The 23374-nt window shown below is 44.0% G+C and overlaps 1 protein-coding gene across 3 annotated transcripts in view; it reads right to left on the bottom strand.

Moving 5' to 3' along the window:
* WDFY3 (WD repeat and FYVE domain containing 3) overlaps positions 1 to 3398 on the bottom strand; it is a 217632-nt gene extending 214234 nt beyond the window's left edge. For all 3 annotated transcript variants that reach the window (XM_080924896.1, XM_080924897.1, XM_080924898.1), the window contains exon 1: positions 3109 to 3398. The gene's annotated coding sequence lies outside the window, so the exon portion shown is untranslated. The remainder of the gene's footprint in view (positions 1 to 3108) is intronic.
* Positions 3399 to 23374: the final 19976 nt, after the last annotated feature.

Below are 23374 nucleotides of genomic sequence, written 5' to 3'. Positions count from 1 at the left end.
CTACCAAAAGCTAATTTCACAACATGAAAGATAAGTAAATACTAAGTCGCCCAGGAAACATCCTTGATGATTATGCTAAAGCCATCACAGTGAGACTGTAGGTCACAACCAAGACAAAAATGTGTTTTGAGGAATGCCTGTCCTAAATTTCCTGTTGTCCCAAATACTACTGAAAATAAAAACTACTAAGTCAAAAATATTAAAAACATGACCACATAATATCCACATACTAAATGGCTAAAGTGTTAACCAAAAATAACAGTTGCTGACCCAGGAACAGTGACATTGCCAGCAAGCACGCTAACTGGTATGGTGGTTCGCTAAAGGTGCATTGGTACTTGGGATAAGTCCCACCTCTGCATTATGAAGACAGGAAAACCAGATCTGCATACTGAAGCTTAAAATATCTGCACTCACAACCAACCAAAATGTCTATCAATCATGAATGGACAAAATGCAGGACCATCCTGAGAAGTCGTAGTGCCTAGTGGTAAAAGGAAACTCAAGCATTTGCTGGAGCTGGCTGGTACCAGCTAAACAGAGCTCTAGAATGAGTTCTCAGGACTTCCTCACATTGGTTTATGAATCTTAATATAGGCCATGATGACTATGACCCTAGAACAATTACCACAGCTGTCACCACTGCTCTATGGCACAGGCATCACACCACACAAAGGCACACAAGACAACATTCTGTACGACAATGCATCTGGATGGTACTGCACAGAAGACATCAGTGGTTCCCAAGAGTTTGAGGACTAAGCAAAGAGGCATGAAAGGCCTTTCTAGGGAAGTAAAAAGGTCTACACTGGTCTGTAAGACAGACCACCCAACTGCAGATGCAGGTAAACGGTCACCACATGGTGATAATTCCTGAGTAAACCCAACCAGAAAAAAACTGAATTAATGTGTGAATGGCGCTGTGGGTATGGAATGTATCAGCTATGCAGAAGGGGCTGGAACTCAAGAGTGAAGGCCAGACAAGCAGACTCTACAGGACAAAAACGATGAAAATGCAGGGGGAATGTGCACTGGAACCACAGGGGGAGAAAAACACTAGAGAGTGGGTGATTATGGAAGGGGTGCCTCGAGAACCTCTTTAGGTTGTAAGTGCAGAGCCATGTGCATACCTGGGTACCTCTGCAAGCCCCTGTCACCAAAATGCCATGCCATGACGGTTTTCATGTCTAACTGACATCCTAAAACATCAGTTACTCACCTTAACGTCTATCAACTGTCATCACTGGCTCGAAATTTAGACCATCTGGGTCCTAGACTTTCACTAAAGTTGCCTAAGTCCCCAACCGTACAATGGGATCAACATCTTCCCACCGTCTGAATGAGAACACATGAATGAATACTCCAGGTGCCACACTGCAATCCACTGTGGTACCCAGATAGACTCTCAGCCACAGACATCGGACACAATAGGGCAGAAAATACACACACGTACTTATATTTTTTGGAGACAATGTCTCCCTCAGACTGGCCTGCAACCAGAAGGCTTAGCTATTTATTCTTTCTGGCCTCCCCAGTACTGGGCCAACAGGTATGAGCCACCACACCCAGGAAGGATATTTATGAAGTCCAGTTGTTCACAATGTCTTGTGTTCCCAGATAAGATGGAGGTGAGGGGAAGCACAGGCATAGGCTATATCCCGAGGATAATTTCTGGAAATCCAGGACCCCAGTGAATGCAGAAAGCCTATTAGTGATGTGAACAGTGAAGACTTGGGAAGCTCAGCATCTTCAGAGTACAGAATCTAGTAGTGGAATATTACACTACTGTTCAACTTTCTTTCATATTTTTTCAAGAAGCTTCAGAGCCTCATGTTTCCTAACTCATCGCACATTTGTGGAGAATTTTTGTTAGAAGCGTATTTTTACATGAATGGGTTTCGACTAAGGAAAAGAAACTATTTAAAAAGCTGTATTTCTAGTTGCTTGCGGCAGAACTGTTCGGCGTTTAACACATACTGGTTCCAAATACCACTGGTTCTAATGCAATACAGATCTTTTTAAACATAAACACATATCAAGCTTATTCTTACACAGAAGGGTCCCATGATGACAGTTTTATTTAAAGAGGAATTTACTTTTACTAGACCTGTTCACTAATAGAATATAGTCTTTTAGTAGACTATACACTAATACTACATCCAGTTTTTCTGTAAATAAGTAAATTTAACTGTTTTGTTATTTTTACTTGTTAGATGTCTTGACAGTGAAAACTGATTGATCTAAACCTGCCTAAAAGATGTCAGCCTGGAAGTCTGCTGTCTCAACGCAGAGGTTTTGTTTTTCTTTTTTGTTGGTTTTCAGACACCATAATAACCACTTTGGTACTGACCAACCCATGGTGAACAAAAATAGTTTTCCAGATGCATGTTTTCCCCACAGAAAACACTTAACCATCGGTGAGGTACCGAAAATCCATGCATACGGTAAACATCTGCTTGATCTGATTTCTACGAAGGAAAAACTCATCATCTGTCTCTCGGACTCAAGAGTCAAAAATCAATGGAAACGCAGCACCTCGGATGCGACCACTGTCCAGAGGGCTCTGGTCGGAAAGGTCACCGCTGCCTTTTCAACCCCGCCATAACCGCGAATGCTGGTGATGCCACCACATACCCGACGGAGGACAGAAGCATCCCAGGTCCCTTCCACCGGGAAGGCTTTGCAGCTCAGGGCATAGAGGGATGAGCCAGGAGAGGCCTGCGGCCCTGGAGACGGCGCCCAAGGGATGGAGGCCGCGCTCCGCTGCGCCCTGGAGCGCGCGGGTGGGGCTTGGGGGATCCGGGAAGGGGCACCGGGAGGGTCTTCCCGAGAGGACCAACCTGACCCTCACCCACCCCCGGGCGCCGCCGGGTTACGCCCCCGCCCGCCCGGAGCGGCGGTCGCCTGCCTCCCGGCTTCCCCATCCCCGAGGCCCCCCGCACGCCCCTCCGCCGGCCGCCGGGGACCAGCCGCCAACGGCGCCCTCTCCAGGCCCGGAGGAGGACGCGGGTGGGGGAGCGGCTGGGCCGCGGCCTGTCCCCGCGCGGACAGCGCCTCCGCCCCGCAGGAACAAAGCGTCCCGCGGTCGAGCGGGCGGGCAGCACTCACCGCGGACGCGCGGGTCGGAGCGCGGGGCCCGGGAGCCCCAGAGGCCGGGCCGGGACCGAGCGCCCGCTGCAGTCCGCGAGCTGCGGGGCCGGGGCGGCAGCCGTGCTAGGCGGCCCGGGCAGCGACGCCGCCGCCGCTCCCTTCTCCCGCCGGGGTCCCTGCTCCGCCGCGTCTTCTCCCTCGCCGGGTCCCCGCCGCCGCCTCAGCCTCGGCGCTGCACGGGCTGCTCCTCTCCATCAAAGCCGGGCCGGGCCGCGGGGAACATCCCGGAAAGTGAGGGCTGGTGGCCGTCTCCCGCAGCTGCTGGTGGCCATCTTTAATCCTCCCCCTCCTCCCGCTCTCCCCACCTCCCGCGCCCGCTGACGGACGGCTCGGGATCCTCCTCCCGCTCCTCCCGCTCCTCCTACCAGGCCGGCCGCAGAAACTGCAGCCGCGCGGCCCGGCCCCTCCCGCCTTTCCTTCCTCTTTCCTACTTCCTTCCCTCGCCGCGGTTCCGACTCGCCTGCACCCTCGGCCGGAGCGCAGCCCGGTCTGCGCCCCGCGCCCCTCTGTCCTCGCCTTGGGGGGCCCCCGGGTCCGCTGGCGCGGCGCTCACCCTCTGCGCCGGTTTCTGGAGGGACCCTGCTGAGAAAGTACCGCTGCGCGCCCCTGGACCCTACACTCACTGCTGGATGCTGTCACCAGCGATGAAAACACGCGAGCCTGCGTTCATTTTACTCCAGCTGGAGTACAAAAGAACTGCCCACGCTAGCTATTTCACTACGCAGCCTCGAACCCCCCACCTCCATCCGTGAGGCTCCGAACCCGGACCCCGGAGTTTCCAGTCTCTAGGATTGTCCTGGGTCAGTGACCTTGAGACCTTTTACTGAGATTTTAGGTTTGCCCTTTCTGGAAAGGTCATTCTTTATACCTCCATAGACCTGACCAACACAATGTTTGCCCCAAATAAGTATGAATTGGTAAAGCTGAAAACAGCCAAGCGGGCATCAGCTTGTCTCTGTTTCTAGTCAACCCAGCATACCATTTGGGTCACACTTCTGTTCTGGCAGTGGGGACAAAACTGAGTCAGCATGAATGCTTGAACTCCTTTAAACAGCTCAGAGTGGGGAAGTAGCGGTACAGAAACTGGAAACATGAGCTTGTTTTCCCAACACTGCAATCTACAGCCGTTTCAGGATTTCCTCTTTAAAAACGAAAAAACAAAACAAAAACCCGAAAAATTTGGACTTGCTGTTTCCTTTTTTAAAAGCCAGTTTGTGTTTGGAATTGGATCCAGTTGTAATGACTTACTGTTTGCCACAAGATTCAGCACTGGGCTGGCAAACTCAGCTGTTCCGTGTGGGGGCCACGGTTCCTGCTGTCTGTGGGCACCCGATAGCAGGAAAAAGCACCTTTACCCAGGTGTGGCCAGCCATGCCAGTAAAGGCTGTTGTGGGATGAGGCTGGGGGCTGCCTCAGAAGGACAGAAGAATTGCTCTAAGTTGGAGGCCAGGGAGAGAGGCAGGGAAGGGATGAGACAAGGGGCAAGCTACAGAATAAAAATGTAAATGCTACTGAATTCTGAAAGAATAATAGGTCGGAACAAACCTTTTTTAAAAGCCTACTTTTATAACAAGATCTTCTAAGGGGAAACAGGAGTCTGATGGTTTTCCTCTAAGGCTCACAAAGTAGTAACCTGTTATGATACTGGCCACTCAGCTGTTTTAATTCAGTCTGTATGGTCTATAGAATTCTTTTAAACCCAAATAGTCTTTGCTATAGCGTTCTATAATACAGTTTTAAATAAATCATTAGCGGCCAACTGGGTGGGTGGGGGAGGGGTGTGCCTGCTTCAGTTTCCTTCTTGCTGCTCTCTCCTCAGTGGCCCTTTGATGTGCATTCTTTAGGTTCTGTTTCTCCTATAATTACACAAATGTACCACAAAATTCTAATTCGACTCTACAGCCTGGGAGTGCGGGGGGGGGGGGGGGGGGCGGGGAGGGGGGGGGGAGCTACTGGATGTATGGCTGCATTAGGATGAGAAAACCAGTTCAGTCAACACTAAGGCCACCATGCATCTTAAAAGGAAGATCTTCAACCAAGTAGGAGGTTTCGAATCTTTGTAATTGAAATTGGGGTTTACATTGGAAAAAGAAACATTATGAAATCTACATCATCAGTCCAGTGATTATAAATGTTTTTCCACTGAAAACTAACAGTGCAATAAAGTTCAGGGATATATCAGTATGCAAACGCAGCAGTTTTCCCGAGGGTTTCTTAGAGATAATATTTCACAAAGGTTTTCTCCTAGTGCACAGACATGAGCCCAGCTGCCTTCCCTTGGTTTGCTGAAGCCGTACAAATGTAAGTAGTCTGAGAACGGTCAGAAAGAGAGCCTTCCCGGTTGCTTTCTTGCAGCTCTGCTTCAGATCTGTCATTGTCACAGCCCTTACCTTCCTAGGTCTTTGTTGCCGGCCAAATGTAATTCCTGTCATCTTGGGTTTAAGTAGTAAGCGAAAAGAAAAAAAGAAAAGAAAAAACTGGTGAGATCAGGTTCTCCAGCAACATGACTCCTGTGTCAGATGAACTCACACTCGCCATAAAACAAAGACTGTGGTAAAGTGGGATAAGCCCTTTGTGCGGAGGCCAGATGGAGGGAGCTGTAGGCATGTGCAGCAAACTCCTCTGGGGATAGAGAAAGCTGAAGGGCCATTTCCAAACAGTTCTGCACCAGGAGTCTGGTCCCCGATTTCCATCCAGAAATGAGGGGACTGTAGACAATGGCAGTTGAGGGGGGCTGTGCCTGATGACAAGCCAAAGCCGTGGACTCATGGTGACAGAAACCTCGTGAGCACAAGCCAAGCACAACAAGTGACTGGCAGGAGGGATGCTGAGGAGGGGGACACGTTTTAAAAGAGAAATTCGAAAACTGTTAAGAAAAACAATAAGCTCAAAATCCTCTGTTTAAACAATTGCTTCCCTTATGTTTTATTTATAAAATGAAAAGTTAAATGGCAAATGGGATTATCATTCATATATATACACATATGTATATGTTGATAAATATACATTGTACATATATTGAGACACATATACATTGTAAATATACATATATATACATAAAATGTATAAATATAAAGCAAATTCTAGAATTTTAAGATATTACCAGAACATGGACTGTTACGGATACTAGAAGACAATAATTACATAGATGTTAACCATATTGACACATTCAAATCCATTTATATGCTAAATTATATAACAATTAAATTTAAAATGTATTATGAGCTGCAATAATAGAATTACTGTATTGCTTCCCCTTGTTTAGAAGAATCTGATGGAAGAGAAACTGGGTGAACAAATGGGAGTCTGTGGGGATCATGCGATCGAAATGTTTGTGAAAAAAACATACCCAGACAAGGAGACAGAGTTAAGTAAATGTTCAGTGTTGTTCTCATAATCTCTGTTCTTTGTAAAAGACAGTTATTTCTGTTCCCTGTTTGCCTCTGACGGACTGTCTGAAATATCAAGTGAATAATGACAAGCCATATTTATCTGTAATGATCAAAACTGAGTATCATTCTTCCCTCCTCAATTTAGAGGACTCCTTATAATTAACTGATGAGCTGTTCCCAAGACAGTGCCATTTAGAGTCGTTACTGACTCTAATTGGGGAGAAATGCATTTGGAAAGTTCCAATTAGAGGCATTTTTCCTGTTGTTCTTATACATACATTCAAAAGAAGCGCTGGAGCGTCCATCGCTTTTGTTTGGGGGGCTTGTCGCTTGGTGGATTGTTTCTGTTTATACTTAAGTAAATAATACAAATGAAGCTTCTGTGAGCTTAAGAGTAACAAGACCACAGGAGGAAACTGAGCAGCCACGTTTTTTCTCTTGATTATCATAATGATCATGACTCTAATGGAGATGGGACATTTTGAAGATGTTGTTGAAAGCACTCTTATTCCTGTATACTGTGGAGGTCTCCTGATAGTTGGTCTTTGGTTGTGCTTTTGAGATAATTACTATGTGGGCCAGAATGGGCTGGGACTTGCTCTGTATATTTTGATTTTCCACTTCTCTGTATTTCTTTATGGAGTTATGAAGAACTTAGAACTTCAAAACCAGCATATTTCTGATGTTTTCCCAAGTGCAAGATAAGCAGTCTGTGCACCGGGGTTAATTCACTCATCAAACAACTATGGGAATATTTTTCTGAAGGCATCAACAGACAACCAACCATGGGAATGAGACAGCAGCCTCTAACTGAGTCTTGAGCCCAGAGACTCCAGAGTTGAAGAGGTTCATCTTTCCTGTGGGAAAGGGAAGCCAAGTCAAATCTTTAACCATGACCTATTAAATACATTAAACTTTACTTTCCGAACTTCTGATCACCATTGGCATTTTTTTTTTTCAGAAAAAAAAAATGTTAAGGAATAAAGTTAAAGAAGATAAATGTGGTGGTGAGAATCGGAGGCCGACCTGAGCTTTGTTGAAAAATTAAAAAAAAAGAAAAAGGTAGGCTTTCCTATTTACAAAACTAGTAATGATTATTTGCAACAAACTAATAAAACTCAAAGTGCATGGGAGCTTAAGGGAGTTTGGGGATCCAAAAAGCGTAAGGTGAACTCTCAAAAGCCCCTGTCATTTTGTGGCTTGCCAGGAGAACTCAAAACAAAAGCTGATTATAAATGCTTAACCAAGACCACATACTGCCATCTGCTGGCTGGAGTGAAAATGTCAGTCAGACATCTCTAAGCAAGGGGGAAAATCTAGGAATGTATTGTCTTTTGTTTATCTTTTTTTTTTTTTTTTTTTTTTTTTTTTTTTTTTTTTTGAAACAAGGTCTCCAAAGGTAGCTTGAAATTTCCACAAGCCACATACCTCTGCCTTCAAAGAGCTTAGGTTACAGGCTCACCACCACCATGCCTATTGCTCCAGCAAGGTCTCCCATGCTAGGCTGCCAAGTTAGCCATTTATGTCTGCTAATACTGCTAAAAAATATAAGGGGTGATGTATAATGAATACACTTCTTATATTCAAATTCAGGACTATCCAATAACATGCTAGCACCAGGTAGATGATATGAGAATTTTCAGCTGTTCCCCAATAGTGCACACAAAGCATTATCAACAGGTCCTCAATTCAAGTCCAGTGGTAACATTTACGAAAGATGCTCAGGGCTGCCACTAAGCCTATGTTCCTCCCTCCTCTGCTGGGTTTCCTAAAGTGTTAACTGTTTCACTGGGAAGTCTCTCAAGGCATTCTTGGGACATTTCAATCTTTTTCATCTCCTTCATCCAATCCACTGCCAAGCAGTTGGATTTCCTGCATCTTCTTAAATATGAACTTTGCTTTCCTCTGATGCTAATCTGGTTTCCCTATTACCGTTATGACAGTCTCACCCCTGCTCCGCTCACATTTCCCTGGGCTCCTTCCAGTCCACTGTGTCTACTAAAGAATCTTCATGGCGTTTGGGACAGGGCATAATTTGTCAGCTGCCCGAGGCTCCAGTCTCAGCCCAGAAGGTGATTTCTTGCACTTTTTCATGCTGGCCTGCTTCTAGTCTCTTCCTCTTACATTGTTCCTCTGCGACAGGACCTTTACACAGTCTGACCTACCCTGGCCTGTTCTTCACCCACTTCGAAGCACATTTATGAAAGCTCTAAGCCAACTGTCCTCTGCAACACGGATGTACCTGTACTGTTGCCGTATCTGGCTTATACCAGACATCAGCAGGACAAGTTGGCAGTTGTGGGGGCTTTCCCTGTTTTGGTAGCATTGCTTTCCATTAGAGAAAGGTTTACCTCATAGTAGAAAGGTGTTGACAAGCAATTAGGAATTATCAAAGCTTAATGAAATATAGTAACTTAATGAAGGGATAAAATATTCTGGATTGTTGGTATCTTAAACACAGGCTACTCTCTGTTTCTGGAATATCCAAATATTCATACAGTTCATTATTTGTTCATAGTTCTTTCCTATATGTAGTGCTAAAACTAGAAAACATATTTGTTTTCTTCACAATTGCCTCCTGGGCTCTGCTATGCAAACCGTGGCATCGCTAATTTGGAAGCAAGCTGTCTTTAAGACAGCATCATATTTGGAAAGCTTCGGTGGGATGCTGCCCTAGCTGGATCTAGACCTTCTACAGCTGACATTTGGTGTTTTATCTCTTGTTCTTCCTTTCCTCTTAGCATCTGCGACCTTTAAAAATAAAGGTTCTTTTTAGTGGAAATTTTGAAATGGCCATGCAGTGAGAATCAGCATGGCACAATAATAAAGGAGGCAACCAGGAACATGCCCACTCACAGAACACGCCCACTCACAGAACACACCTACTCCGGAACACGCCCACTCACAGAACACGCCTACTCCAGAACACGCCCACTCCCAGAACACGCCTACTCCGGAACACGCCCACTCACGGAACATGCCTACTCGCTCTTTGCCTTTCCTTGATTGAGTTTCATTTTATGTGTATGAGTGCTTGTCTACATGTAGGTATGAGCACCACATGCCTGGTGCTCTGGGAGGCTACTGGAGGGTGCCGGACCCCCTGGAACTCTAGCCTTTAACTCATAGACCTACTAAGTAGCCCAGTCCTGCTATACAGCCTCAAGTTCACAATCTTTCTGACTGTACTTCCCAGGTGTTGCGATTACTTATGCCCAGCTCTACACTTTAAAATGTTTCTCAATAGTTTGGCCTTCTGTATAGAATCACTTATCAACAGAGAGTGTTCTGTTTCTTGCCTTGTCAAGAAATTAAATTCTACATTCAATTTAAAGTTCTGTAAAAATCGATTACATTACACACACTATGCCAAATATTTTTCAAATAAATCTGAATTTAGTTCAAGACTGTGAAGTCTAATTTTATGTATCAGCTTCCCTGGATCATAGATTTCCCAGCTATCAGGTTAAAAATGATCCTGCTCTGTCTGAGAGTGTGTTTCTGGCGATACTGATATTCAAATCAGTCTTTGCCTCCTTCAGAAAATCCCAGCAAGTAAGTCTATGACATTCAAGACTATAACCACCTATGATGTATGGAATGTCTTCTTTTGTTGTTGTTGAAATAGAACCTTGCTGTATGAGCCAGAATGGCCTGGTACTTGGGATTTCTGGCCTCAGCCTCCTGAGTTCTGAGATTATAGGTGTACATACCCTAGTTTCCAATATCCTCTGTTCTCCAATTCTGTCTCTGACTTCCAACACTTCTCTGTTGAAACACCCACCAAAGTTTTCCATGAGCTCATATGTGTGTGTGTGTGTGTGTGTGTGTGTGTGTGTGTGTACAGGGTCACTGGTCCTCAGACTCACCAGAAGAGATCCCATTACAGATGGTTGTGAGCCACCATGTGGTTGCTGGGAATTGAACTCAGGACCTCTGGAAGAGCAGTCAGTGCTCTTAACCACTGAGCCATCTCTCCAGGCCTTCAATGAGCTCCTAATGCAACATAAAACACTATCTCCCATCATGCTAGGTTGTCTGTCCCTTTGAAAGCTCTTCCCTTGTGGGGGCACTCTGCATCTTCCTGGTTCCTCTCATGCTTTCTCCTCCATCCCTTGACCCAGCTTCCGCTGCCTGACCCTCGTTCCTGCTGGCTACTGCAATTCACTTTTCTTTTCTCTAACGGAGTGAATGCAAGGCTATACACAGAAGGCATAAGCCGGTGTCTCTAACCCACACTTTCAGCTTAGAGCCAATTGTCTTCTTGATGCTCAGCTCTTTAAAGCAGGTGCCATCTCCTAAACCTGCTTTCACTCCTGGTGCTTCTCAGTCATGGCACTCTACATAAAACTTGCTTTATGAATGAAAATCCTCACGGTGTTCCAGCCAGGTGTACCCAAACCTGAACCCACAGCTCCCACAGTCTCAGCGTCCCAACATTTCCTGGGAAAGTGTGACTGTGCTATATGCACTGCTGTTAATAAATGAGGTCACCACAGAAAGTCGATCACCTGTCACCTTCTCAGACACCCTGCCACCTCTGTAGAGGGCACAAGGAGAAGCTGTGTAGACAGAAACATGGTGCCAGGGACACCGCTGGAGGAAGACTTCCCACACCTGTGTGCATGACCTGTCAAAGCATTTCTTGTATTGAAATCTAGACTCAGAGCTTTGGCTGGTAAAACTTGAGACTTAGTATCTTTGCTCCTGTTCTCAGTACTTCCACTGGGACTGGAAATTGGAGAAGGGGTGGACAGAGTCAGATTGCTCAAGTTATGAGCTAACAGCACCATTTAAACCACTCTAGAAATAAAAGGGAGACACTGAAAACTTCCACTTTCGTCTGCCTACCAGAGCACGGAACCACAGCCATTACTACAGAAATGTGCAGAGGTAGAGATGAAATATTAATACAGCTGCTAAGGAGTAAAGAGACTGCAGCCCGCCACCAGCTCGTATTATACAGACTTCAAGGATTTTCAGATCTGCTTGGGGTGGCAGACAAATTGAGTAATTGCATTTTAAAATGTAAATGATTCATGATAGGAGCACAAAATACTGAAGGGAACGGAGAGTCGGTTCAGCAGCTAATAGGGCTTCAAGTTCAGTTCCCAGCACCCACATCAGAGGGCTCACAATTGCTGCTCCAAAGGAGCTAATGTCTTCCTCTGACCTACACAGACATTGACACTCACATACAGGCACATAGACATATGGATAGCAAGAATAATAAATGCATGTAATGGAAATACTTAAGGTAGTGGGTGTTTTTCATGTGAGTTATGTAAATATGTACTGTATTTATGAAATATCAAATCACTTTGGTTTGCAGATCTTATAGACCGTCCCCACCCCTACTGCCTGAGGCAGTTTCTACTACACAGTCTGGGATAACCTCAAACTCATCATCATACCTTGAGTCCACTGAGGGCTGGGATTACAGGTGTGCACCACTGTGTATGGCTGAGTTCAGTTCTAAACAATGAGTTGGGTACATGTCTTAAGGTTTCTGTTGCTATGAAGAGGTACTATGACAGGACTTCTCTGTGGAATGGCCTTAGCTGTTCTAGAACACTCTCACCCACCCCTCTCTCCTGTGTGTACATCAGACTGGCCTTGAACTCAGAGATCCACCTGCCTCTGCCTCCTGAGTGCTGGGATTAAAACTGTGTGCCACCAAGCCTGGCTGACCATGGCAACTCTTATAAAGAAAAGCGTTTAATTGGGGCAGGCTTAGGGTTCAGGGTTCAGAGTTGCCGTTGTTGTCATAGAGGGAGAAGCGTGGAAGGACAAGGGCAGACAGGGTGCTGAAGAGGTAGCTGAGAGTTCTACATCCGGACTGGCATTCAGCAGCAAGAGAGTGCCACACTGGGCCTGACCTAAGCATCTGAAACTTTAAAGCCACCCCAGCGGCTCACTTACTCCAGCAAGGCCGTGTCTCCTAATGGCACCAGTCCCTGTGAGCCTATGGGAGTTATTCTCATTCAAACCACCCCGGTACATAAGGATGAGGGTGACTGAGGCAGGATACAGCACATAGAATTAGGAAGACAGGAAAGCCAAAATCCAGACCTAAGGATGCACGCTTTGTAGACAGCAAACCGAGCAGAGAATGGGATGTTCTGACTCAGAGACACTGTGAACAAAACTGTATTCCTGAGGCAGTAATGCCAAAGTCAGATTGTAGATTCTTGCACACTTCAGGGTGTGGAAAATGGTGAGGAGCACTTTGGCCTGCATAAGGAGCACTCTTATCTTACATGAACAGAATTGACTGACTATACGTTCCGTGTATGCTTCCTTCCTACAACTGTGCCACAGTGCTGCAAAAGCCCCTGTTGATCCTTTCTCCCAGATGTAGTAGCAGAAAAGACCTCCTCCCCCTGCTGTCTGCTTTAGACACATCCCACACCTCCTTCCTCTTGACTTTTTAACAAGGCCTCGATCTGTAGCCCAGGCTGTTCTGTAACTCACTGTGTCGTTTAGACTGGACTCAAACTCATGGAAATCCTCCTGCCTTTGCTCCTCAGGTACTGGAATGTGTTGGTTAGTTTTGTCAACTTCACACAAACTAGTGTGACCTGGGAAAAGGGGACTTCAGCTTCTGAATTGTCTCTATTGGGACAGCTGATGGACATGCTTGTGGGGCATCATTACCTGATTATGAGAAGACAGATGGGCATGAGAAGACAGATGGGTTGGGTATAAAAAAGCAAACTGAATCAGCCACAAGGGAGCATGCCAGGGAGCAGCATTCTTCCATGGCTTCTGCTTCAGTTCCTGTCTAGCGTTCCTACCATGACTCCCTCAGTGATGTGCTGTAACCTGTAAGCCAAACAAATTCATTTCTTCCCCAAGTTGTTCAATATTTTATCACAGTAATGGGAGCAATATAAGACATGGGATGAAGATGTGAGCCATCATTTCCAGAGACTATATTATATATCTGGCCCCTGGTTTATTATCCTCCTCCTCCTTTTTTTTCTTTCTAGTTATCTTCATGGAGAACTAATCAGTCTAGGCCAGAGATACAGCTCAGTGGAGAAACATTGCCTTGAATGTGCAAAGGTCCTTGGTTCAAGTTCAATCCCCATTACTACCACCACCATGACCAATACAAAGTTTGCCTCAAGAAACAGTCTAAAATGGAGATAAAATTGTTGCCAATAATTAGGCAGAAGTAAACTGAGTTTACAGAAATTTCTACACCATGAACTTGAACCCGGGGGCTTCAACATCTTGAGGCATTGAATATTTTTATTCACATAAACAAGAACAGTTCATCTCACCGAGCTGTGGGCTCCCTGGGGGCTCAAAGATAAATATTTATAGCTCATTGTGTGTGGTGTATGGCTGGCAGAAACTCCCCACGAGGCTCCAGAGATAGAATTATGTAGCAGGTTCAGGTGGGTAAGCATGGCAGCTGTATCTCTCTCCTCAGGGAGTGCAGGGAGAAGACTCTCACCTGTTGGCAGCATCTGTGTACCAGTATCCCCACTACCCATATTTCCAGCTGCTGTACCCTTCCTGCTCAATGAGCCTCATCAATCTACCGTCCTTCGGCATTACTCTCATGTGTACCTTCACCTGGCCCCCGACGTCTAAAAGATGCTTGCTTCTCCCTCTGTCTCCTTCCCTCTCTGCTTTCTTTGGCCAGCATGAGAAAGATCTGTTCTTCTGCTTTGGCTTCACCGCCCTTATCTTGTCTTGATCTCCGGTTTCCTCTTTCCTTATTGGTGCAGACATATTGCACTTGCTCCCTGGATATTGACTGGCTGTTTGCTTCTACATAATACAGAAGGGTTACTGGCTCCACTTAAAAGAATAATGAGAATTGTGTCTTCCCGCAAGCAGAAGCAGGGAGCAGATAAATGTTCCTCTGACAGACTAAGAAAACAAGCAGTTTTATCTTATTAGATTGTTTCCACGGGGCTGCCGATGTAACAAGTGGCAGAGCACCACCAACTAAATAATAGACACTACTGAGATTTGCAACAACCATTATTATGTTTAAGATATGTTTTTGTAATTGTCTTTGAAATGAATAACTTGGTCACAGAGAGCAGGACAGATAGATGCCCATTGGATCAATACTATATCATTTAGCCTGACCTCAGCTTTTTGCAGTGGTTAGAAATACATTAAAGACTGGGTACTGCTGGTTTCCATCAGGCCGTAATCTAGTAAGAACAGTAGCATTTATTGGAGAGCCACATGACCCTGTATCCCAGTTCCTGGTTCTGGAACAGATAGGAGATGAGTTGAAACAATGTTTCAAGTATGACATGCAATCTTCCTTAGCTTTAATGTGTTTTGTCTTTCTTAGCAATTATCCACTTCCTAAACTATATTTCACATCTTTCATCCTGGCTTGATGATTGCCAAAGTGAATTTTTTTAATACTCAAAATATGAGACATTCCTCCCTAATTTTAGGGAAAAAATAAATTAGACTAGCCTTTAGCTGATTTTATGTGTGCATTAGTCCTGTTTTATGCCCCTCCCCTTGTACTGTGTGTCAGTGTCTTTTCCTGTTGCTGTGATGACAAATGTAACTTAAGGGACAAAGGGTCTATTTGACTCACAGTTCAGTGGTGGAGAAAACTTGGCAGGAGTTCCAGGCAGCTGGTCACATTGCATCTGCCAACAAGAAGCTTCGAGAGACGATTGAACACACTCAGACAGCTTTCTCCTTTTTGTACATTTGAGGACCCCAGCCTAGAGAATGATCCCACCCAATTTTAAGGTGGGTCTTCACACCTCAATTAGGATAATCAATATAATCCCTCATGGGCATGTTTGAGGTTTGTCTTCTATGTGTTAAATTTGGTCATTTGCAGGCACCATACAAGATTATCAACTTAGTGTTTATCATTGTCCTTCATATTAGCAAACACGTTAATTAAGTGGCAACCTCTCTAAATAAGAGTTTTAAATGAATTTAAATTAAAGTTGGTTAAGAAAGATTAAAGGCCATACTTCATAATAATTGTAGATGTGGGTGATACTTTGAATCCGAATATGACTGTAATTTATTGGTACTTACTCCTGCTCCTGTGTATATATTATATGGAGATTTTAAGAGCATATCATCATAGTATATTATCAGGGTACCTTACTGTCATGTAAAATGTTGTTGTTGTTTGTTTGTTTGTTGAGACAGGGTTTCACTATGTAGCTCTAGTCTGGACCTTGCTATGTAGACCAGGCTAACCTAGATCTCACTGAGACCCTGACTGCCCCCTGGATGCTCGGACTAAAGGTTTTCACCACTAGATCTCACCACTGCCACCTCTTTAAAGTCCTAGAAACCAAGATTTCTGTACAAATAGCATTGTAGAGATCATCTTCAACAGCTCTCTCTTCATGTCCGATCTCCATTATCCACAGGCTTACAAACCCTGCTCAAGTGGTCATGCCTGTCAACTAGCAGCTAAGGAATGTTTAGTAATGTTCTTTTACATAACATTCAGGTTGATGATCATAGCCAATCTGCCGGCATAGCACTATTACAATCACCACCTCAACAACAAGTAAAATGAGACTCAGAGAGATCGAGCAACCTAGGTACCTATAACATATTTTTAAAACATTTTAAAAGCTGAAAGGTTGGCTGGAGAGATGGTTCAGCAATTAAGGGCTCTTACTGATCTGGAGAACCCTGGTTTGGTTCCCAGAACCTATGTTGGGCTGTTCATCTGGTTGTAATTCCAGATCCAGGAGGTCTGATACCTTCTTCTGGCTCCCACAGGTGCCCTCATACATGTGGTAAGCACATACACAGGCACCCACACACATACACATACACACATGCACACACACACACACATGAATAAAAGCAAATCTTTAAAGACAAAGACTTACAGGACTTGTTAGTGGGATCCAGGAATTCATAAAAAACAAACATTACTTGATGTGAGGAACTAGTCATTTGTGAAGTTGTTACTGTTTTTTGAGAACAGGTCTTGTTACCCCACATTGTCCTCGGACTTGCTGGGTATGAAGGAAGACCTTGACACCTATTGCCCTGCAGACACCTCCTGATTGCTGGGATGAGAGGCATTACTGTACTTCCTGACTTTATGTGGTGCTGAGAGTAGAACCAGGCCTTCCTGCATGCCACGCAAGCACTCCTCCACCTGAACTGTTTCCGGCGCCCACATGTATTTTTGAAATTTAAAAATAGGACCGGTGCTAAATTTACTGATATTGGTCAGACATAAACGTACATCCTCTGTGATAATTCCTTTTCCTGATTGTTGTAGCCAAAGTACTCAACAAGAAGCCACTTAAGGAGAGACACGTTTATTGTGGCCCGTGGTTTGAGGGATACGGTCCTCTGTGTAGAGAAGACACGGCAGCGGGAGATTGATGCAGGTGTGTACTAGATCCACAGTGGGGGGTGGGGGACACTGGTTCTCAGCTTGCTTTTGCCCTTTCATCTGGTGGCATAGAATGGTGGCACCCACAGTTAGTATGGGTCTTTCTACCACAATTAAACTGTTCTAAACACCTCTTTATAAACATACTGAAAGGCTTCTCTCCTAGATGACTCTAGATCTTGTTAGGTGGGAAATCAATGAATGCTTAGCATCACGCTCTTGAATGCTGAACAGTCTCTGTGTCAGGCGGTCCAGCACCTTGCCCTGTGCAGTTCAAAGGCTCTATGGGAGCCTTACAGCGCAGAAGGTTTCCCAGGGAGCAACTCTGGCTTTCTCACCCTCAGTGCACATGACCAGCTACAAGAACTTACAAATGAAATGTTCCAGATGTTTTTAAAAATCTGGCGTGTTTGCTCATTTTTGAGACAGGGTCTCAGGCAATGTGGGCTGGCCTCAAGCTCATTATGTAGCCAAGCATGACCTTGAACTCTTGACCCTCTTGCCTCTACTTCTGCAGTGCTTAGATTTGGTGTTTTCCTCCAGTGCTTTGATCTGATGTTCCAGTGTTTGAACTGATAAGAATGAATGCTGCACTTTATTTTAGCCAAGAAGCTGAGGAATGATGATGATCCAGTTTTGTAGACATTTTTATTTATTTTTAATATATCTCTATATCATCTATATCTATCTATATATGCGTGTGTGTGTGTGTGTGTGTGTGTGTGTGTGTGTGTGTGCTGGCTCCATATATGTATGTCTGTATACCCTGTTTGTACCTGGTAGGTCCCTCAGAGGATAGAAGATACCATCAGATACCCTGAAACAGAGTTACAGATGATTGTGAGCTATGTGTAAGCGCTGAGAACTGAGCCTGGGTCCTCTGGGGTGGTGGTCATTGCTCTTAAGACTGAGCTGTCTTTCCAGTCTCTATTCTGTTATTCTTTCTTTCTTTCTTTCTTTTTTTAAACTTCAACTATTGCCCATTTTTTCAAGCATGAATAATGGTATCTTTATATACATGTGTATATAAAAATGTTGAATTTATATATTTTTAAATTCTGTCCATATTCCATATTCCTCCTCTCCATGTAGTAATCTAGTCTAAGAATCACAGCAGAGTAACCAATTTTAGACTGTAGACTCCCTAAATTGTCTTCTAAACCAAATGTGCAATGCTATTCCCACTCCCGTGTGTGCCTCATGGAGCTTTAAATTCTTGTACATGGATCTATTTTTAACTAAGTTAAACCCCTCAAAATGTGCAAAATGTGCACACAGGAAACCCTGCTCCGAAAAGGCCAATGGAACAGCAAGTCCCAAGCTAGCAAGGAAGTGACACGTGATCCATTTCTCCTGCCAGAGTGTAAGATTTTAGCTGATAATGAAAATATAATTGATTATTTAATTGATACATGGAAATGTGAGGAGAGGTGGCCAAATTCTGTCAATAAAGAAGACCAAGGAATTAATGCATTCTTACTGCAGCAGCTCAAGAAGTGAGCAGTCTCCCTTAAGATACTGGCTAAAGATTAGAATGCCATTTTGACACTAAGTACCTAGAACACAAATGAAGACAAATGTTATCATTACTTCAGTCTTGTCTGACAGCACAGTCACCTCAGGACTTCATAAGGTTTTCCTAGAATTTAATAAAATTACTGAACATCTTCAGCTTTTCTTGTTTAGTCATAAAAAGCAGAACTGATTTTCTTTACCTTGTTAGCAAAATGGCTGAACTGATCCACCTGTTTTAATCAGGCTCTCTAGAGAAACAGAATCTAGAGGAACATTATATACACACATAACACAAACATGTGTGTATGCACACACACACACACACACACACACACACATGACGTGCACAGGGTGATCTTTAAAACACACTGAGAGAGAGCCGAGTCCCATTTGAGAACCTACGCTGGGTCCTGGAGGTGGGGCCTCATTCACTCACAGTCACCCCATAATAGCTGACTCGGGCCAACAACCAGTCAACTGGAACCCCAAACAACTGGAGTCACTGGTCAATGCTCAGAGCTTGAAAATGCTCATTCTGATATTTGCAAAGGAACCAGCAGCAGCGTCAGGACAAATGAACAGGACAGCAGAAGTGAAGACCACGCAAGGAGCAGACAAAATGATCCTCCTCCTGAAATAGTCTCCTCATCCAGGCTGCCACCCACGTGAGAAGCTGCTTCCCTGACTGATCAAGGCCATCAGGACCGTTTTGCAGGCAAGGATCAGGTGGCAAGATCACATTAAAACAACCGTAAAGACACCTAATATAGCGGCAAGCCACCCAGCAGAAGGCGTTAAATGATGGGGACATTCCTGAGGCTGTGAGAACTCCTTACAACAGCTCGCCTGTATGGGACCTGCCTGCCGGAGCATCATTTCTTCATCAAAGGGGAATCTTTCAGCATTTGCTTGACTCTACCCCCTCCCTGTACTTTTCCATGTGTTTTATAACATTATCGATTAAAATCTTACACTCTGGCAGGAGAAATGGATCATGTGTCACTTCCTTGCTGGCTTAGGACTTGCTGTTCCATTGGCCTTTTAGGAGCAGGGTTCCCTGTGTGCACATTTGGAGGGGTTTAGCTTAGTTAAAAATAGATCCATGTACAAGAATTTAAAGCTCCATGAGGCACACATGGGAGTAGGAATAGCATTGCACATTTGGTTTAGAAGACAATTTAGGGAGTCTACAGTCTAAAATTGGTTACTCTGCTGTGATTCTTAGACTAGATTACTTCATGGAGAGGAGGAATATGGAATATGAACAGAAGTCAATATATATATATATATATATATATATATATATATATGTAAGTATTATATATAAATATATATTCATCATTATTTATAATATGCTTATATTATATATATACATTCATATAAGAATGCCCTTAAGATTAAAGTAAAATCAGTAGTAGCTGTTAAGTGAAAAAATGGAACATAGGTTGTAGAGATGGCTTAGTGGTTAGCAGAGGACTTGGGTGAATTTCCCAATATCCTTCCCCTGGTGGTTGGGGGGGTTCAGAACTGTTTGTAACTTCAGTTCCAGGGGGATCTGGTGCTTTTTTCTGGCATATGTAGGCACCAGGAACACATATGAGTGTTTACTCATACTCATAAAAAAGAATAAATAAATCATATGGGGAAAAAAGACTCTAAGTCAGGGCTAGGCATAGTTCATACCTATGATCTCAGCAGTCGGGGGTAGAGACCATAGGAGCAAGAGGTTGAGGCCAGTCTTAGGTAAGTTTGAGGCTAGCTCAGACTATATGGAAACTCCAATAACAGCAGTGGTAGTAATAAAAAGGATAATAATTAAAAACTATGAGCCTGGATACTGTGGAACCCTGTTAGTAAAAATTTCCCATAAAAATTACATAAATTATCCAAGCTGAATTACAGAGCTAAAAAAGGTCAAAGACGAATTTAGGCAACAATAAATTCACTGCGATTCATGTATTCAGTCAGTCATCATTACAAAAAGCAAGACTGATGTCACTTGTACACAAAGTGCATAGGGATTAGGGCCAGGAGCATCCATAGCCCAGGGAGAGCATGCAGGAAGCCTCGAGCTTTGTCTCCAGGAAATCACGAACTAACCAACCAATCAAGATAGCAAAAAAGCCCACAAAATAAAGTGTTAAACGAAGTCACCAACATGGTTAATGTAATAAAATTAAAATGTATAATAAAGCCTTAAATATTAAATACATCATAAGCATGAAATCTTTTATAGTGTCAGTGAGACTATACTAGGCGTCAAAGAAACTGAACTTGTAGACTAGTCAATACCCATGACTGTAGTAAAAGGCCTGAAGAAATCAGCGTATAAAGATTAAAGGTTGACCTTGGCTCAGCTTTGGAGGGTCCAGAACATGATAGGTTGGTCCAGTCCTTCCAGGTCTGTAGTGAGGGAGTGTATCAAGGTGGGGACTTGTGGCAGAGGAAAACTCACCTGATAGCTAGGAAGGGAAAGAAAGAAAAGGAGCAGCTGGTCACATAGGCCCCTTCTTCAGGACCTGCAGACCTCCCACTAGGCTCTACCTCTTAAAGCTCCAGGACATTTGGTAATAGTTCCATACAGGAACTAGACTTTTGACACAAGAGCCTCCGAGGACATTCAAGATCCAAACAGCAGCAGCCGACTTCTATTTTTCTTTAAAAGAAAGATAAAATGCTTTTTCCCATCAAAGCAAAAATGTAATAAATGTAACTGCCTATTAGAATGTCTCACTCCTTGCCACCCGTTGTGGGAGGAATGGAGACTCTTGTGTTCATAGATAAGCACGGGGGAAACAAAAATGCTAAATACACAGAGTTGTCCCTTCAAGAGAATGGATGTCTAACCTGTTTTCTGCCCAGAAGGCTTAGAGCAGACATGGGAAAGAGCCTAGTGACCTTATTGCTATGTGGTGAAGACCACAACAGATTACCCCCCCCAACCCTTTTAAGTGCTTATTTTTCTCAGTTAATTTCTAGAACCCATCTTTTTTTTTTTTTTTTAAGATTTATTTTATGTATGTGAGTACACTGTTGCTATATTCAGACACACAAAAAGAGGGCATCAGATCCTATTACAGATGGTTGTGAGCCACCATGGGTTGCTAGGAATTGAACTCAGGACCTCTGGAAGAGCAGTCAGTGCTCTTAACCGCTGAGCCATCTCTCCAGCCCCTCTAGAAGCCACCTTTATGGATGTGTTGCCCACAACACTGAGTTAATAAAAAATACAGGAAAGTTTTTTCACCGAATTGTGCTGTGCTTAAATATGCACATACTGAGCTGTGTTGACCTGAACCACCTCCTATAGATCATTTCTCTGCTGAGTTGGGTGGCTGCAGAGACCTCCCCACAACCTGTGAGACAATAGAAACTTAAATGTGTAGTTAACAGTGTCCTATGACGTGCAGCTGTATAAGGCTCAGGTCTTAATCTCACCAAAAAAAAAAAAAAAAAAAAAAAAAAAAAAAAAAAAAAAAAAAAAAAAAATGCAAACACAAAAAATGCTGGTGTTTGCATCTTCCTGATTAGAAGACCCAGTCCTCTGGGTTTTAGAATTTGAGACACATCCTTGAGTGGAGATTGACACAGGATCGAGAGCCTCAGCTGGGATCAGTGTCCTGATTATGCAAAGGACCCACAGTGCTTTAGTCCTTTCTGGCATCTGAGGACACGGAAGACCCATGAACCAGGATACAGTCACTGAACTCTGACCTGGCCTGTGTAAAAGAAGTTCCTTTTGCTTAAAAGGCACCTAATCTGAACTGTTCTGTTTGTTTGCTTTTTGTTATAGCAACCTCAGTGGACTGACGCAATAATGAGGGTGAGGGGAGAGAGAGAGAGAGAGAGAGAGAGAGAGAGAGAGAGAGAGAGAGAGAGAGAGAGAGACAGAGAGAGAGACAGAGAGAGAGAGAGAGAGAGACCGAGAGAGAGAGACTGAGAGGGAGAGAGAGAGAGAGACCGAGAGAGAGAGAGAAAGAGAGAGAGAGAGAGAGAGAAAGAGAGAGAGAGAGCAAGAACATCGTATGCGGAATAAGTGAATCCAGAGAGAGAGAGAGAGAGAGAGAGAGAGAGAGAGAACATCGCATGCTGAATAAATGAATCCAGCATATATTTTCTAATATACTATTTATCTATGAAGTGTATTTTGTTGGCATGCATATAATTTAAAAGTGAGAATTTTAGGGTGCTATATTTAAGAACATCCACAGGTATGAGAACAGTACTCGATTCTACCATTGCATCATAAAAACAGCCTAAAACATGAAAACACAGTTGAGCAAAATGTCGTGATGGAAACAAACAGCCCTACAGCTCGGGAACTTAACCAGTTTTCCAGTCCCTGTTCCTTACTCGGATGTGTAAGAAATGCAAGGTAGAAACATGGTATTATTGTAGTAAATATTGTTTTCTGGGTATCCCCCACTTAGACCATATAGTTCCCAAATAAAAGACACAAGCCTTTACATACACAATGAGCTTAAAGCACTAGAGCTGGGCATATATCAACTCTATGTTATTTTGTCTACTTCCTGTCAAAAATCCTACAATACCTTGCTATGTTCAGCCTAGGCTGTTCCTACTCCAAGAGGCCAGCCCTCATGGCCATAATCCACCTACCCCATGGTGACTTCTTTTTCCTCGTGGTCTCTGCCTAAGAACCCAAGCCTAGGGCCGGAAGCCTTGACCACCTTTCTTCTGCCCAGCTATAGGCTATAGGCATCTTTATTAGCCAATCAGGGAACAGCTCGGGGGACAAGGTTTACACAAGAAAAGCTGGTATAGGTGAGGATTTGCTCTTCTTGGAGCATTCAGATCTTGGGGTACAGAATTTAGCATTTGAATACAAGCAGCCCCAGATCAACCCCCTACATGGTATAAACACGCAAGTTTCAACATTTCCAGGTCTTTCCATCTCCCTTCCTTATTCCCTGCA

Source organism: Micromys minutus (genome assembly GCF_963924665.1).
Source record: "Micromys minutus genome assembly, chromosome: 11".
NCBI classification, from domain to species: domain Eukaryota; kingdom Metazoa; phylum Chordata; class Mammalia; order Rodentia; family Muridae; genus Micromys; species Micromys minutus.
The sequence above is the reverse complement of the archived record's forward strand: the minus strand, read 5'-3'. Positions and strand labels throughout refer to the sequence as shown.